General features: G+C 40.1%; 1 pseudogene; it reads left to right on the top strand.

Moving 5' to 3' along the window:
* The first annotated feature begins 964 nt into the window (after positions 1-964).
* Positions 965-16,437, top strand: LOC117528760 (annotated as a pseudogene).
* Positions 16,438-18,353: the final 1,916 nt, after the last annotated feature.

The following is an 18,353-nucleotide window of genomic DNA, read 5'->3' as shown; positions in this document are numbered from 1 at the left end:
GTTTCATTTTCACAAATAATTTGATTGAACCATATCCACACAGAAAAATAAATGTATGCGCTCAGTTATTGATTTCAACTGAAGCGTTTGTCAAATGTATTATGTTTAAATTAAATGATAATATATCAGGATACAGTCTGCGTGCAACACCTGCTTACAGCAGGAGGAACATTATTGTGAATCTACCGCCACCTGGCGGTACAGGCAGACGGGTATATGGCCTTATCGGCACTTTTCCCTTCAGAATAAAAGCACAGAATTGACTTTTTGAAAATCTTTTTCCCCCCCTGCTTCTTTTGCTCAGTGTTTGACTCACAAAGTGATAAAAAGACAAAGACACAAACACGTTTCATTCTCTAATAAACTGATTTATTTTGATTTCTCTACTTTTGCTCGGTGACACCACAGTGGATCGGCCTATTGATTTGGCACAAGATTTCTGCAGGATGATCTTTCTGACACAGTACACTGACCCCTTGGCCTTCTTTTTTGGTGCTGCCCAAGCTTTTCGTTTTCTGATGAGGGAACATTGTCGTACGCCTCATATTGATGAATATGTACATTTTGCATCACTAACAAGTTAATGGCACAGGTCTAATATGTTTTTTATTCTCACTGAAAGTGAATGGCACCATAGTGCATTTTGGGCCAGATGGCGACTATGTTTGTCTATCACGTCTCATTTCTACACAAAGACAAACTGGAACTACACCAGACTGCTTCAGATGGCGTATGTGTGGATGCAGCTCAGACCACTCATATGCAGTGAACAGATGATGCAGATGATTCTATATTTTGTAGGTATCACACAGCACTATGACTGCAACTACTCATTTTAACCGCTTGTGCAAAAATGTGACATTTAGTCAAGTTAGATATTGTGAGACGATGCTTTTTATTTGAAGGTGTCAGTACTTTCCGGATCCGGAGTAGTGGAGCATCAGCAGTTGGTTTTGTTTCCAAAATGACCAGGCTGCAGGTGCTGAACGCGTACCGGACGGAGCGGCTGGCGACGGTGGTGAAGGAGATCTGGACGTGGTAGAGGGACACGGTGACGGAGTACCGGGAGGAGACGGCCAGGACGCGCGGGGAGAACGAGAGCTTTAGGCGGCAGCTGCGGGACATCCTGCTGCTGGAGGCCGACACCGACTGGCTGGGTACGGCCCGAGCTAGCTATCGCAGCGGGAACCAACGGTGCTGAGAAAATCAGATATTTTAACTTCCGCTAAGAATTAAACGTTAAATTATTGCCAAGGTCACAGATTTTAAAGTGTTAACGTGATGACCACTGCGCGAATTGTAAGTTCGGCAGGCGTATATCCATACCAACTCTTTTGTGTCCTTTATCAGCTTTAAGAAAAAAAAACATTTCTTTTAATGTTTGTTTACGAACCGGTCACCTACGACCAGCTGAAACACCGCTGGATGAACATTTGTTAAAGAAGAAACAAACACATTTGTACTGTGTTATCTCAGAAATAGCACCTCATACCCAACGTATTACAAAATATAATCCGATAACGCTAAAGTGACAGATTTGTCTCTTTTTTTTTTTCTTTTTTCATTTGCCTTGAATTTCCTTCTACAAGAGTGCAGTGGGCCCCAGACCCGGGTCTAAAGCTGCACCCTTAACATTACTGACTTTGTAATCCGAGGGCTCTCTTCAAGATGGTGACCTTTCCTCTCCTCAATACTGCCGTTGATCTCCTGCCCCACTTCTCATGTTTGAGTAAGCGAAGCAGTGAGAGATCTTTTCTTCTTCCCCAATGGACCAATTTTACAATGATGCAGTTTCACTGGATTCTTTTAGAGCCCTTTGATGGTGTTGTTGCTGGGGTCCAGGATCAGAACTATCTGGTGGATGACCCAGCTGAGTGCTACTACAGAAGAGATGTTTTGAATAGAGTGGCGTGAGTTTCCAGGGAGCAGGAGCACATTCCCCCCCCCCCCCCCCCCCCCACACACACACACACACACAAAGGTTGTTTGATCCGGACCATGGCAGTATTATTATTTATTTGTATTTATTTTAAAGAAGTATCAACTGGGGCCATTTTCATATCTTGTCTCTGATATACAAAAAATGAGTTGTTGCTTTAGTTCAGTACTTTTCCAAATTTAACTGGATCAGGGTCCAGACCCAGATTAATTTTGAAATATTGATACCAAATGGCTTGTCATATCTTCTTGTAGTGTCCAGTTTTTTTTTGTTTTTGTTTGTTTGTTTTTTTACACTTTTTCAATTCAATTGAAAGTTATTTCATTTATCTAGCGCCAAATCACAACAAGCTGCCTCAAGGCGCTTCACACCGGTAAGGTCTAACCTTACCAACCACAGCCAATCCAGTTATTAAATTAAGTTATATCTGGCCTACAGAAATGAGAGTTTTCATTGGTGTGAAGCATTAATAATCACGTGAAGTTCTGAGCTGGTTAGCATGGTTGCCTCACAGCAAGAAGGTTATGGGATCGAATCCCACCTGTGGAGCTTGCGTGTTCTCCTTGTTTGCGTGGGTTCCCTCCGGTCGTCTCCGGCTTCCTCTCACATCCAAAGCCATGCAAGTTAGGTGGATTGGAAACTTGAAATTGTCCGTAGGTGTGCATGTGGTGTGAATGTGTTTGTTGTCTCTATGTGGCCCTACGACAGACTGGCATCCTGTCCAGGGTGTACCCCTCCTCACACCCTATGCCCTGCTGGGATAGGCTCCAGTTCCCATGTGACCTTTAACTGGAGTAAGTGGTTTGAAGATGAGTGAGTGATTGATGATGTTCGAACTCAGAACGTGATTGGAATCAAGGTTCTGATTGTTGTTCTTTTGGACTTAATAACAAAGGAGTTTCATATGAGGTAACTGGTGAAATCGCGTCTCACATGACAACAGCAAATAAAAACTGGATCACAGTGATTATGATAAAATTGTAAGTTTCTTAACTCATTTTCTGGTGTGTACCTGGTCCTTCCTGTCCATGTGCTGTTGTGGTTCAACCCAGATAAACATATGGAGACTTTTCCTGTGGTTCCAAATGACTTCCTAATGATTTCCTCTGAAGTTACCTTGCACATTTTGGTGTTTGACATTTCATTAAATAAAACACACACACACACACACACACACACACACACACACCACACACACACACACACAACACACACACACACCACACACAGTATTCTGCGAAACCCCCTTTTGTAGTGAAAATTTTAGGTGTTTAACAATGAAGTGACACTGTAAAAAGTATCCACTGACTGTTAGGATTTGTGGCTCTTGTTCAGGGTCCACCAGGTCCAGTCTTGGCTTTTGGCTCCTGAGCAGCTGCCCAGGGATCAAGATGTCGGGCCCCATCCGCAGGAGCCGGACTCCACCCTTAACCCAGTTCAGGCAACCGTCAGTTAAATCAGCTGTGCACAAACAGGAGGAGGTTGTGCGTGTTCAGTTGCTTCAGTCCAGAGTGAGACGCCACCTGCACAACAGCGCCCCTGGCAACAAGAGAACAAAGCGAGAAGCAGCCTGCAGAGCCTTGGGATTCAGTAGTTAAGCCGAGCGATCAGCCTCAGCAGGAGACATTTGGAAAACTTCGCCTCTTCCATCTCATGATCTCCTGATTTGCTCCATCTGGTCTGAACATCCACCCTGACCTTCCGTTATGTGGAGGAACCGCTGCCTCCCAGTTCTGCATTAGTCAAAACTGAACCTGAGGAATTCAAAGTGACTGAAAGTGAAGCTTACGTGGACTCTGTGGCGGCGCCCGGTCACACTCGTGTAACGCCGGACGAGTCGAGGTTCAGAAATGCAAGTGATTCAGAGAAGACGGGTGGAGATCAGCGTGACGGTCCATCGAAACACGAGCCGATCTCAAGACGAGGTGCAGTTTGGTGTTCCGGCTGATGATGGTAAGGCTTGCCGTTCACAGAAATGCACAGTGATCTACCGTATCCGCATGTCAGAAGCCTCTTTTTTTAATGAAAGTTGTTTAAACACACACCCTAAATCAGTCGCCCACCTTCAATTAAAGTTATCGCCCCAACGCATTGTAACTCCAAAAAATAAAATAGAGTTTTCATGTCACTTAAGGGGATAGAGAATCAAAATCATCTTTTTCATGTTTTTGGTGTTAGTTCAGTCTCCCCGTTGTGGGGAATACACACGAAGTGCCAGCAAGTTTCAGAACCTCTGTTTCAGTATTTCTCCTTTTTGAATTGCCCCTAGAAAACAGCCAATCCGTTTTTGAGAGAAAACTTGCGTCACTTTTTCACCAATAGCTCCCCCACACCCACACCCACCCCCTTTCACACACGCCCCTTCGAAATTAATTATTCATAAGATTGTGCCCACCCATTCGTAACACTCGAAGAGAAGCAATGGGGAGCTACAGGTGTGCTTTCCCAGGCTGTTTTAGCGGACCTACGATCTTCCCACGGAAAGCAATGTACGCGATCACTGGCTTTTTATTCATTTTAACCACATCCCCAGTACATACAACGCCGACCTACTTCTTTGCTCTGCGCATATTCACGGAGGAACTGTTTCACAAACCTTGCACGATTTCGAGCTGGCTTCAGTCGGCATTTAATACTCAGTAGAGGGTCAGTTCTGACTCTGTGACAAAATCAACCCCAGCAATCAGTACAGCCGTGAGTATCACATTTTCTTTTGTTTTAAATTTGTGTTACGCCATATTCCTGTTGTAAGAATGGCACGTTAGAAAGGCATGTTAGCTCTGGTTTGTTCCTCTAAAGGGAATGAGCTAACCCCTTAGCAGCTAGGGATGTGTAATCGAGAACCAGTTCCTTTTGGGTATCGTTAAGAAATGACTCGATCCACCGACATCAATAGCTTGTGCTTAACGATTATTTATCGGTCCTTCAGAGTGGCGTTGTTTTGGGGGTGTTGTCAGGAAAATGATAATTTTTGTATTGATTACAGACCCTGCAGTGGGTCCCGTAAACAACTTTTCTGCAGCGTGGCTTTGCTTTGAACCTTGAACCAATCGAAGCAGTGCTTCGCAGATTGAAGCATGCTTCGATTATTCTTTCTTTCTTTTGCTTAATTTTCTCCTGCTAAAACCCTAAAGAGCATACGTCTGTGAGTATTATTTACCTTTCTATGTTAACCGACGTGTTATGTTCTTCTGAAACAGTTGATAGATGTATTTTATACTTAAAAACGGGAGCGATGCTAACGCGTTAGCAATGTCTATGGCCATTTTCAATGTTAAAAGTTAGCATTGCAGCTGTCATCACGTTTGGGTGCATTTGTTTTCAAAATTGTAATATTTCTTAAATTTATTTTGTTTATATATTATAATCTAATGATTATTATATACAATTTTAGAGAAAGAGGCAAAAAAAAAAACCTGAATAGAAACACAACAGAAAATATAAAAGCAATGAAAATAAATAATGCTTTCTTTTCAGTGAGAGCAAGGCAGCCAATCAAACAACGGCAACCGATCAGCGCCACCTACTTGTATTTCATAATGAGGTTGCCAATAAGCTCTGAAACGACGCCATTAAAGGCAAACGAGGCATCTAAACCCAGCATAGTACATAGCTGTTTCAGAGAGCCTTTTAGGAAGGTTCTGAGCCATTACAGACCCAACCAATTTTTTGGGGGGGTACATATCACATCACAGAACAAGGATTAATGCCCAATTCATCCTCTCTCTATCACCTTTAAGCATTTTTATGTTTTTGGAAAGTCCATACCTGATATACTAACACAAATGGAAATCAATTTGGCTCACTCAGGACACACGGAAAAATGAACATTAAAAAACATACATTTTGTGATTTTGCCATTTTGGCTCATTTTGACTCCAGATTTCCAGGACCCCCTAAAAAAAAAAGCGGACCCTATCAAGCATAAAAAAAATAGCTTTTTGTTCCTTTCTAACATATATCTAACCATAAAATTTTTTGGGACAAATCTGAAGGGTGTCATGAATGACCCTCTAATAGAAACCTGCCTGATTCTTATAAAATTGGCTTTTAAAAATCCAAGGGGGCAACAACATTTTCACAGCACTGTATATGATATATGTATGTGTGAGATGAAATCAGACATTTTATTGAAATATACGGAGGTCATTCCGAAGAACGTAATATTAGCCGTGCGCTCGTGTATCTACCGCCCCCTTTTCAGGGAAAATTTTGACTGGACCGCTCTGGACATCCTGGCTCATGAATACAGTATATTATTAATCCAGAACTTATTTTTAGTTCTTTGGACCAAGATCCATAGGACTAATATCATCAAGAGTTGTACACAATGTGCAGAGCTTTTCCAGTCTAGCCGTAGTAAGTGAGCTTTGCCACTCGAATTCCTCTACCCCCCCCCCCCCCCCCCCCCCCCCCCGCTCCTCAGAAAGGTAAACGACTTCATTCGAATACATGCATATGACTTACTTAATGCCACATTCTCCATAGTTGGTCAAACCTTGCTCTTTTCTAAAGGACGACACTATTGAGTGTATTTTATAATCACAGTATGATTGCTGTTTTCAAATCAGCTCAAACAAAACAGACTAATCAGTTCTGGTGTTAAAACAATGTGAAAGTGTTGATTTCTGGAACAAAGGCTTGATATTGCTGCAAAATTTGGACCAAATGTTTAACGAATAGCTGGCATAACCCGGATGTGTACAAATTCTCCAAAAAAAAAAACCTGTCCAGTCCCAAAGGAAGTTGAGGATAATGAGACCTGCTGCAAAATGTTCAGAGTCTAAATGGACTTGATTTAACATGCACTGGACCAGAACTGACCCACGTTAATGTGGGACTGAAGATCCACCCTGACCCTGCTTTACAATCAGGGTACAGAAGTGGATTTTAAAGCTAAAGTTTGGTTTAATGACAAGGTGGATTTGACCAGCAAAGTTTAGTTTGCTATACATGGATAACTTCTACTGGTCTGTCAGCAGCAATGGTCATTTGGTTTGATATTCCCATTTGTTTACCAGCATTAACTCCAAATTATACAACTTTTTACCAAAATATGTGTGTCATTTCCATGGTGTCTAATTTTGACGGGCTGCTAGAACTATTATTTATTTCGTAGGTAACCACTAAATTGACTAATTTCCCTATGAAAGTCTACTGTATAACAGTATAACTCCCAGGATCATTGCCTAGTGGGGAAACGACTTGAAACAATCAAAAATAAAATGTCTTGTCTGTCAAAAATGTCCTCTCCTGAAATAGAGTGCATTTTAAACTCAAGCATGAGTGTTAAGTGAATAATAATTCTTTGAAAGAGTTAATCACTGTCTGTGATGCCACAAAAGGATGTTTATCTAATTCTCTCAAATGTATTTAATATTGGGGTGTAACTCTCTGTCTGTCAAAAACTGTCCTCTCCCGAAATGCTTGCAGAAACACAACGGCAGTTGTATACTCTGAGTGCATACTTACCATCAGCTGTTTTAGTAGACAGTATAAATGGGTAGATTGCACTAATCTTAGTCTGTATAATTTACACAACAATAATTTTAGTAAAATAAAAGTCCTCTCTGGAAAGGTTGTACTTATGTTCAATCTTGAAATTAATACATATACAACCCCAATTCCAATGAAGTTGGGACGTTGTGTAAAATGTAATAAAAACAATACAGTGATTTGCAAATGTTCAAACTGATATTGTTTTTGTGTAACTATTTGCTCATTTTGAAATGGATGCCTGCAACACGTTTCAGAAAAGCTGGGACAGTGGTATGTTTATCACTGTGTTACATCACCTTTCCTTCTAACAACACTCAATAAGCGTTGGGAACTGAGGACACTAATTGTTGAAGTTTTGTAGGTGGAATTCTTTCCCATTCTTGCTTGATGTACAGCTTCAGTTGTTCAAACCGTCCGGGGTCTCTGTTGTTGTATTTTGCATTTCATAATGCGCCACACATTTTCAATGGGCGACAGGTCTGGACTGCAGGCATGCCGGTCTAGTATCTGCACTCTTTTACTACGAAGCCACGCTGTTGTAACACGTGCAGAATATGTCTTGGCATTGTCTTGCTGAAATAAGCAGGGACGTTCCTGAAAAAGACGTTGCTTGGATGGCAGCATGTGTTGCTCCAAAACCTGGATTTACCTTTCAGCATTGATGGTGCCATCACAGATGTGTAAGTTGCCCATGCCATGGGCACTAATACACCCCCATACCATCACAGATGCTGGCTTTTGAACTTTGCACTGGTAACAATCTGGATGGTCTTTTTCCTCTTTTGTCCAGAGGACATGACGTCCATGATTACCACAGCACACTTTTCCACTTTGTGTCTGGCCATTTCAAATGAGCTCGGGCCCAGAGAAGGCGGCAGCGTTTCTGGATGTTGTTGATGTATGGCTTTTGCTTTGCGTGGTAGAGTTTCAACTTGCACTTGTAGGTGTAGCAACAAAGTGTGCTAACTGACAGTGGTTTTCTGAGGTGTTCCTGAGCCCACGCCGTAAGATCCTTTACACAATGATGTTGGTTTTTAATGCAGTGCCGCCTGAGGGATCGAAGGTCACGGGCATTCAATGTTGGTTTTCAGCCTTTTCGTTTACGTGTAGAAAGCGACAAACGGAAACATGGACTTTCAACTCCCTCAACAAATTGTCTATGGGGTTGAAGTCTGGAGACTGGCTTGGCCACTCCAGGACCTTGACATGCTTTTTACGGAGCCACTCCTTCATTACCCGAGTGGTGTGTTTGGGATCATTGTCATGCTGGAAGACCCAGCCACGTTGTATCTTCAATGCTGTCACCTAAGGAAGGAGGTTTTGGCTTAAAATCTCATGATATATGGCCACGTTCATTCTTCCCTTAACACAGATCAGTCGTCCTGTCCCCTTGCAGAAAAACAGCCCAAAAGCATGATGTTTCCACCCCCATGCTTCACAGTAGATATGGTGTTCTTGGGATGCAACTTGGCATTCTTCTTCTTCCAAACACGAGTTGAGTTTTTACCAAGATGTTCTATTTTGTTTCATCTGACCATGTGATATTCTCCCAATCCTCTTCTGGATCATCCGTATGCTCTCTGGCAAACTTCAGACGGGCCTGGACATGTACTGGCTTAAGCAGGGGGACACGCCTGGCACTGCAGGATTTGAGTCCCTCTCTGCGTAGTGTGTAGCCTTAGTGTGTAGCCTTTGTTACTTTGGTCCCAGCTCTCTGCAGGTCATTCATCAGCTCTCTCCGTGTAGTTCTGGGATTTTTGTTTCATTTTGACCCCACGGGATGAGATCTTGCATGGAGCCCCAGATCGAGGGAGATTATCAATGGTCTTGTATGTCTTCCATTTTCTTACAATTGCTCCCACAGTTGACTTATTCACACCAACGTGCTTGACTATTGTAGATTCACTTTTCCCAGCCTGGTGCAGATCTACAGTTTTCTTCCTGGTGTCCTTCGACAGCTCTTTGGTCTTGGCCATGGTTGAGTTTAGAGTCTGACTGTTTGAGGCTGTGGACAGGTGTCTTTTATACAGATAACGAGTTCCAACAGGTGCTATTAATACAAGTAACAGGTGGAGGACAGAAGAGTTTCTTAAAGAAGAAGTTACAGGTCTGAGAGAGCCAGAAATCTTGCTTGTTTGTGGTTGACCAAATACTTATTTTCCACCATAATTTACAAATAAATTCTTTAAAAATCCTACAGTGTGATTTTCTGGATTTTTGTTTCTCATTTTGTCTCTCATAATTGAAGTGTACCTATGATGAAAATTAGGGATGTAAATCGTACAACTCACGATTCAATTTTATTCCGATTCTTGGGGTGGCGATTCGATTCAGAATTGATTTTCGATTCAAAGAGCTCTGAGAACTTAAAAAAAGTTTATGTTTAAGAAAATGCAGCTTTACAAGGTTAATCAAGTGATTCAAGAAATAAATTTACCCACCTGCTTTGCTCGTTCGGAGTTGGCTGGCAGTTTAGCGAAGCGCTGATCAGTAGTCGGCAGAGACCGCTGCTCCCCCTCTTCAGCTCCGGGTGATAGCGTAGCATGTGGGCTTGCGGATTTGAAGTGTTTCCAAAGTACTTGACTTTCATTTTGCAGATTCTGCACACTGCATAAGTCATGTCAAGCTCCTTCTTATGCAGCAAATAATAAAATCCAAAATGCGCCTAAACATTTGCCTTCAGCAAAGACGGTGCTGGCTGAATTAGCTTTTCGTCCACCATGCTAAGCTACAGCCACTGAAGTCTGCAGCTCACGAGTGTTTGAAGCACGCCGGACCACCCCTCCCCCTTGCGGGGACACTGTAGTACGGAAGCCGTTGCCTAACAAACAGTACACGCAGCGAGTAAGCAAGAAAATGTTTAAAAAAAATGCTTTTTAATCATCAATTCTTGGACATTTTGGATCGATTCACAATCATAATAAATAAGAATCGTGATTCGGATGTGAATCGATTTTTTTGTTCTGACACCCCTAATGAAAATTACAGACCTCTCATCTTTCTAAGTTGGAGAACTTGCACAATCAGGAACTGACTAAATACATTTTTACCCCACTATACATGTTTTGCAACACAACTGATATCTGGAAGAACACAAATTCTTAACAACAGACTATAATACAATGTACTTGTAGCTCTTCTTAGATTGATTAATTGACTATGCAAACATTTCGCAAGGTGCAATTAAGCCCAACCCATTATTTACTGCCCTCTTCATCAAAATCTTCCTCCCCTGCCTCCACGTCATCAGAATAATCAATTGGATTATTTGCATCTTCATCTGCATCGAATAGTATAGGTTCCATTTTGTCACAGTTTTTGCATTGGCATAGGCCTGTACACCGATGACCAAGATTAGCACAGCATTCATCATCACTATCCTCTGGCTTGCACTTTGATCGCTTAAACATCAAATCTAGGCTTGCAGCTCAGATGTATCTCCTAGCAAATTGTAGCTGAACTTTCAGGTCTTTTATTTTTTTTAAGAAAACCCTCCTCTGTACCACTTTTTCATGAAGCTGTATAACTGGCGATGCAAAATGCAAAACTTGCACTGTGCACAATTTCTTCAGTCACACCCACAGAAGCCAATAACTTCTGGGTTGCCTGGTGTCTTGGTGGTTTTCCTCATTCTTCTCTTTCTTGCAGACTCACTCAGGTTTTGAGAACTGTCTACTCTATGCAAATTTAACAGAGTGCCATACTGTATGTATTTCTTCATAATTGCAGTAAATAAAGTCCAAGACATATTCAGTGACTTGGAAATGTTCATGTATCCTTCCCCTGACTTCTCTGAAGAAAACTGTCAATAAAGCTGATTATTTACAGGTATTATATCAAAGAGGCCCATTACTTATGCAACCCATCATCTTGTCTTTTATATTTTCTATTCATTATATAAAGTTGTAGAGATTTGTTTTCAGTTTGAGTTTAAGGAGCATAATTTTCCAAATTTTATATTGAGAAACCCAGTTTACTTTTTGTATTTAAAATGACATAAATAAATTAAAATGCATGAAATACCAAGGGGCCAAATACTTATGCAAGTCACTGTACATATACAACGTCATGTCAATGACATGCATCGGTATGTATAACATTTATAGCATGTAACATGACAAAAAAAAAAAATCAATTGTAAATTATTATAGTCACAATATAGTCCATACTATAGGCCAGGGTTCTCAGTAGGATTTTTTTCTCAGCGTAATGGGATGGAAAAATCACCTTAAGGAGCCGGGGATTCGGGGACTACTTAGGCTTCGACCCAGCTGAAGCTTTTGCTTTATGCTTAAAAAGGACCTTCTTTTTTTTTTTAAACTTCAAAATGTAAAATGTTTTTTAAACTTCAAAATGTAAAACAAATTAATCTTGAAGTTAAAAAAACACATTTGTAAGGATTTTCTATATTAAACTGCTGTGTATAAATTAGCAGTTGTGATGCTCCCGTGCAGTGACACACATTTCTACACTCTTCCATGTTTTGGCCTGATGCCTTGTTTGTTTTTGCTTTAATGTAAGGCTGTAATAAAGATTTAAAAAATATGGGTTTACTTAACCAGATTTGGCCCTCAAAATGCAGGCGAAAATGTTTCAGGGGGATAGAAATGTAAAAAGTTTCTTTGGCCCCAGTCTACCCCTACAATACATAATGATATTATGGAATGTGATACATTCGAGTGAATAAGTACTTTATTTGGAATCAATCAGTTTATGACATGGCATTATCACATGGTTAATTTCATTTACATCAGTCAAGTATGCAAGTACACAAAATATGTTTAATTGATTACAAGAAAATCACCTTCCAGGACAGTTTTTTTTCTTCATCCTCCACTTTCTTCTGCTTTCTCTCTGCTTGGTCAAGCTTTTGTTTATCAGTGAATTTTTGGTAGTATTCCCGATGAAAACGGGCTTGGTTTGGTATTGGAATTTTGGTGTTCGTACACACTGTCATGGCTGCAAAATCTCCGTCTGTATACGGATGTCCGTCAATTTTTATTTTCTGGTTCCGTTTATGCCGTCATTTATAATCGCTAACTGAAAAAAATATTTTATTGCTTCATTTCGACACAAAACGGGAGAGGAGGACGGAATTTGCTTTAAAATGTATTCCATACGGAGGCCGCCATTACAGGAAGCGGTCGTGTGTGCGCAGTGGTGTTCTGGGCAGCGACTCTGTCACCGCGCACATTGCTTTCTGAAGGTAAACATGTGAGCAAAACCTCCGTTTATGGATTTCCGTCCAATTTTTTTCCCATGTTCCGTTTATATCGTCGTATAAAACCGCTAACTTAAAAAAATATATATATTTTATGGCTTTATTTCGATACGAAATGCGCTCCTATCAAACCGGGTGTCCCTATGAGAAAATCAAACTCACCCCTCTTCTTCTACGGCGTTTAATGGCAGCCGGCATCCTTATTGTTGGACTGCTGCCACCTACTGTATCAGGCTGTTAAAGCAACCCTAAATCCTCTCATTGAGTCCCGTGTCTTTCATGTATTTAAACAGGCAACACTTCCTCCTCTCATTGGACTTTACTGCTAAAATACTTCCTAAAGAAACTCCTTTCAGGCCTTACAATTGATTTCCTTCCGTTTTTACACTTTATAGCTTTATTTTGACATGAAATGCACTCCTCTCCAAACGTGTGTCCCGGTGTGAAATCTAACTTACCCCTCTCTTCTTCTACGGCGCTTAATGGCATCGCACTGCTGCCACCTGCTGCATCAGTCCATTATAGCAGTACTAAATCCTTTTGATGAGTCCAGTGTCTTTCAAGTACTTAAAAAGTCAACACGTCCCCCTCTCGACCTTCTGGCTAAATTGCTTTCTACATAAACTTCTTTTAGTACTTACAACTGATTTATTAAGTTTTTACTCTTTAATCGATTCAAAAATGACAAGATATATCCTGTAAAATAAAATATTTTGAAGTAAAATAAAATGCTAATACTGTAAAAGTATTCATTGGTTATGAATTTTATCATTTATATTAAAACTTGTGGCATTTGAAAGTGCTGGATTGTGGTGACAGTATTTCACAAGACTTTATTTAAAATTCAGTTGGTCTGGTGGGTCAGTCAATCAATCAATTTTTTTTTATTTCGAACTTAGTTGTCAATTCCAGTATCATGCCAGTTCACAATATAAGCAAATCAAATGAACAAAGCTTCTTTGTACTCTCTGTACCTCTACACTCATGAAAAAATAAACAAGATCAAAAAAGAAGCAAATCAAAAAAATGACAACAAGAAAGTTCGAAAGGGAGTGGGAAGAAGTAAAAATCCCACCCCAGTGCACATATCTTCAGTGGTTGCTTAATTGACAGTAAATACAACTGCAGTTAATTTACAATACCTAAATATATCTACAATTTCCCCCAAAAAGTGATCTCCAAATTAAATAAAACATTAAAAAAGAAAACTCAGCAGTGCCACACAGATAACATGAATGTACAATGCCACCATAGACTTCCATTTTTTTTATCTAATAACAGCCATGGACTTGCTGCCAGTAGAACTGCAGGTTGAGGTGCTGAAGTATGTAGGTATCGTGGACCTACTCAATGTGGAGAAGGCCTACGGCCACATGCCATCCATCCGCACACCAAGTCTTTGGAGAGAGGTGAAGATGTACAGGGTTGATGACCAGTACTTGCCAGAAGTGTGGGAGTTTATGACCAAGGAAGTGGGACGCCACTTGAAGGAACTTCATTTGCCCTACATGGCAGAAGAAAAGATAAGCTTCAACAACGGGGAAAAAGACTTTTCATTGGCAATACTTATCGTGTCTTTTAGTGTCTTTAAGTGTATTATTTATTTTACCAGGTAATAGCATAAAGGTTCGAATAATTTATTTATTTTGTAAGACACACTTAGGATTTGATTAATTGTGTAGAATGAAAGCAGAAATTATAGTCAGTTAAATTATTGCAGACACTCATTCCATTTGTGGATTGTAACTTATTACGGACACATACTGTCATACAAAATAGTAAATAAATTGTGATGAAATTAATACATTTTAGTCATTTTTTGCAGTATGATAAGAGTCAAAAAGCACTGTTTTGGGCAAAGGAAAACTGTCCAAATTGCACTCAGAATGCACCAAATTGCACCCTTTTTTTTCAAAATTTCCAGGGGGGCATGCCCCCAGACCCCCCTAGATGACTTCGCGGCTTCACCGCACAGTTCGTGCACTCATGGAAAATGTTCAGTCAAAAAATTTTCAGTTGCTTGCAGCCATGCACTGTGGTACTGGTAGTAGTACTCAAGTTAATAAGTGCCAGAAAAGTCTGTTGCAATTTGGGCCTGTACGTCGTCAGATTGTTTCAGAATCTCGGCACAGGACAAAACTTTGCTCAACATTGTTGCGTTAAATAAGTTCAATTTAACGTCACTAACAAACCCGAAGTCAATATTACTTCACTGACGTCGGTAGTGTCAGATGCCGTTGTTTTTTTTTGTTTGTTTTTTTTGTGAGCAAGCAATGCTGCCTCCTGATTAGTCAAAATGGTCAAACCAGGAAGTGCCCTGCTTTTATAAAAGCCACCAGAATTTATACATTTTTAGAAAATTGGGCCAAAATCATGAGGAGAACAAGTTGTTATGCATTTTTAATAATATTTGGCAAATTATCATGAATTTTATTTCTAAAAATCAATTGTAGGATTACGAACAAACACAATAAGCTCACATGGCCTACTGCCTATGTTGTCCTGCAGTCCATCCCAGCCTTGTGCAGGTCTACAATTTTGTCCCTGGTGTCCTTAGACAGCTCTTTGGTCTTGGTCATGGTGGATAGATTGGAGTGTGATTGATCAAGTGTGTGAACAGGTGTCTTTTATACAGGTAACGAGTTCAAACAGGTGCAATTAATACAGGCAAAGAGTGCAGATTAGGAGGGCTTCTTAAAGAAAAACAGGTCAGAGAGAGCCAGAATTCTTGCTGGTTGGTAGGTGGTCAAATACTTATTTCATGCAATAAAATGCTAATTAATTATTTAAAAATCATACAATGTGATTTTCTGATTTTCTTTTCTTTTTTTTAAGATTCTGTCTCAGTTGAAGTGTACCTGTGATTTAAAAATTACGGACCTCTCCATTCTTTGTGGGTGGGAAAACTTGCAAAATCAACAGTGGATCAAGTACTTATTTGTGTCACTGTACTTCATAGAATTTGTAATCTTTTCAAATGTTAAGTTTGTGTCTGGAAAGGTGTTTAGTCTTAATTCTGTGGATTCCGTGTGGATTAATCACAAAATTGTTTCAGCTCTAGATGACATCACACTCCGACCCGCTGGTCACCTGCAGGATGTTGTCCATCGCTGTCCTCGCTGCAGGGAGGTGTTCAGCCAAGCCAGCAGTCTCCGTCTCCACCTCGAGCAGAAACGTAAGATCTATGCCTGCGACTGGTGCTGCAAATCCTTTGCCCAGTCAGCTGACCTGCGGCGCCACCTCCGCACGCACACGGGCGAGAGACCCCACCGCTGCACCTACTGCTCCAAGAGCTTCAGCCAGAGAGGAAACCTACGGCGACACCTCCGCATCCACACGGGCGAGAGGCCGTACAGCTGCCCGTTTTGCTGCCGGACGTTTAGCGATGGCGACACCATGAAAAAACACAAACGGACTCATTCAGGAGAGAAACCATACCGCTGTGCTCAGTGCTCCAAGACATTCAGCAGCGCCAGCGGATTACAAATCCATTTAAAGAAAGACATGTGCTTTGTGTCCGCTTTGTGATTGGTCAGTTATGGAGAATCACATCGACACTTTGAAACTTTTATTTTTTAAATGATGCAAGTCAGGGGGTGCTGTTACCAACTTATTTGTTTTACAGTCTTAAAGAGATTGAAGTTCTTGTCCGTGTATTTAATGTACATATCAGTTCAGTGTGAACATGTGATTGCATAATTTATTTCTCTTCCTGTAGGGGGCGTTCTATAAAGTCAGTACCTTTCATTCACAGTTTGTTTTTGAAATAAATGAAAATCAAACACATGGCCAGGACCCCCCCCCCCCACCCCACCACCAAAAAACCCCCCAAAACATAAAAATCTCGACACCCTCCTCATTCACATATGCACACAACAATGTAACCATGAATCACATAACTCCATATTGTTAGCACAGACTCCCATTGCAAACTAATTAAATATGATGCAGGTTGTCTGTTGACCGCTGCAGGCCTGTGAAACTCTGTAGCGTTAGCATCTATTGAGTGCCACTGTGGGTGGCTTTGGTGTGGATGTCGGTTTTAAAAAGTTTCCATTTACCAAAATGTTTAAATGGCTAAACGAGTCGAGATCATAAGGACGCCGTTACAACAACAGGTGGCAAATATGGCGTGGGCGTGGCTTTGTAACAGTGTGTTCACTAATTGAAACTGATTTGGCCCATTTTAGCTGTGCAGAGTTGTGCCGCGCACCTTGATCCAGGAGAGATCTAGATGTTTACAGCCTCTGGATGTTTTGCCACTCACTTAGCAAAACAGCTTGAAGACTAAGAAAAGGTTCAATGGCTGTAAACTTCAAGGCACTTAAGAAGTTAAAATTTGTTGACCTTTGACCTGAAATGTGCTGAACATTGAGTAGAGCCTGATTGATATGGATTTTAGGGAGGCTGATACCGATTAAAAAGAAAAAAAAAAAAGGTACTCTGATATATCAACTTTAGACATAAAAATGGTAACTATTCCTAACATTTCCAGGGTTTGATATTAATGATTGTCCAACTGTTCGGGAAAACTAGAAAAGTTGTTCAGCTATGTTCAGATTGGACAAGTGGAGTAGTAGTTTTTTTTATTTTTAATATAAATTTGTTGAATTCTTTATTTCAGTTGCATATTTTAACATGAAATTTGACCAACAAACCACAGATACGTCGCTGATGAACTGCCTTTTGATTAGCCTCTAACTGCAAATGCATTATGGGAAATGCTGTTTTAGCAAGGTTAGCTTGCAGACAATTTTATTAAATTTTTTGATGTGGCTGATTGCCTGAGTGAATGGAATGACTGATAGCAGTGATTCACAGTTGATTTAGTCATGTGAATGACACAACAATGCTCGCGTCACGTAACCCAATGCTAATGTTAACATGTGGTGTGTGTGTGTTTGTTTTGAACCTGTTGGTATGTACTTTGTATACACACAGTCATCTCAGGAATCACTGTTCAGTTTTGTGCAGGGGGAAAAAAAGTATATCTGCTATTAAAAAAGAACAAACAGCTGAAGTTGTCATTTAGCTGAATAAGATAGCTGATTTGTATGTTTAAAATTCAATAATACTTTGTGCAATAGAGTTACTGAGGTTATAGTGCTGTGTGTAGCCCAGAGAAAGGAGTGTACAGTTCTTAACAGTATTGTTTTACTTAAAAAAAAAAAAAAAAAAAAAAAAAAAAAAAAAGATCAGCAGGTCATTTAGATTTCATCCAAGTTTAGATCATTTCCAAATATATCATGAGCGAATGTGTAAACTTTAACCATATGATCACAAATGTCATTTCTAAATGTTACACTAAGGATGATACAGAAACCTTAAAATGACTAAAAAAATGTTAGAGAACGGAAACAAACCTTTATATAATATGTGATGCATCTTGTCGTTTTTACATAAACCTGTATGTAATTTAAGAAATCAAAATAAAAACAAAATTTTATTTAGTCATGAATGTAACACTTAACAGTTTATTGACTTACAGGCAGTGGCTATTTTCTCAGAGTTTTGTATCCAATTATCACAAAACTACTTTCATTTAAACTTTCATTTGTTTTTGATACAATGTTGGCGAGTTCTAGTACAGGAGAGACTTGGTTTATTTCAGTGGAATTAAAGAAAAAAAAACATTAATTATATTTTACTTGCATCATTATTGACCAAAATAAGTTTGAAAATATCGGCATATCA

The sequence above is a fragment of the Thalassophryne amazonica genome, chromosome 16 (assembly GCF_902500255.1).
Source record: "Thalassophryne amazonica chromosome 16, fThaAma1.1, whole genome shotgun sequence".
In the NCBI taxonomy this organism is placed as follows: domain Eukaryota; kingdom Metazoa; phylum Chordata; class Actinopteri; order Batrachoidiformes; family Batrachoididae; genus Thalassophryne; species Thalassophryne amazonica.
Note: the sequence above shows the minus strand (reverse complement) of the source record. Positions and strands in the feature narration are given on the sequence as shown.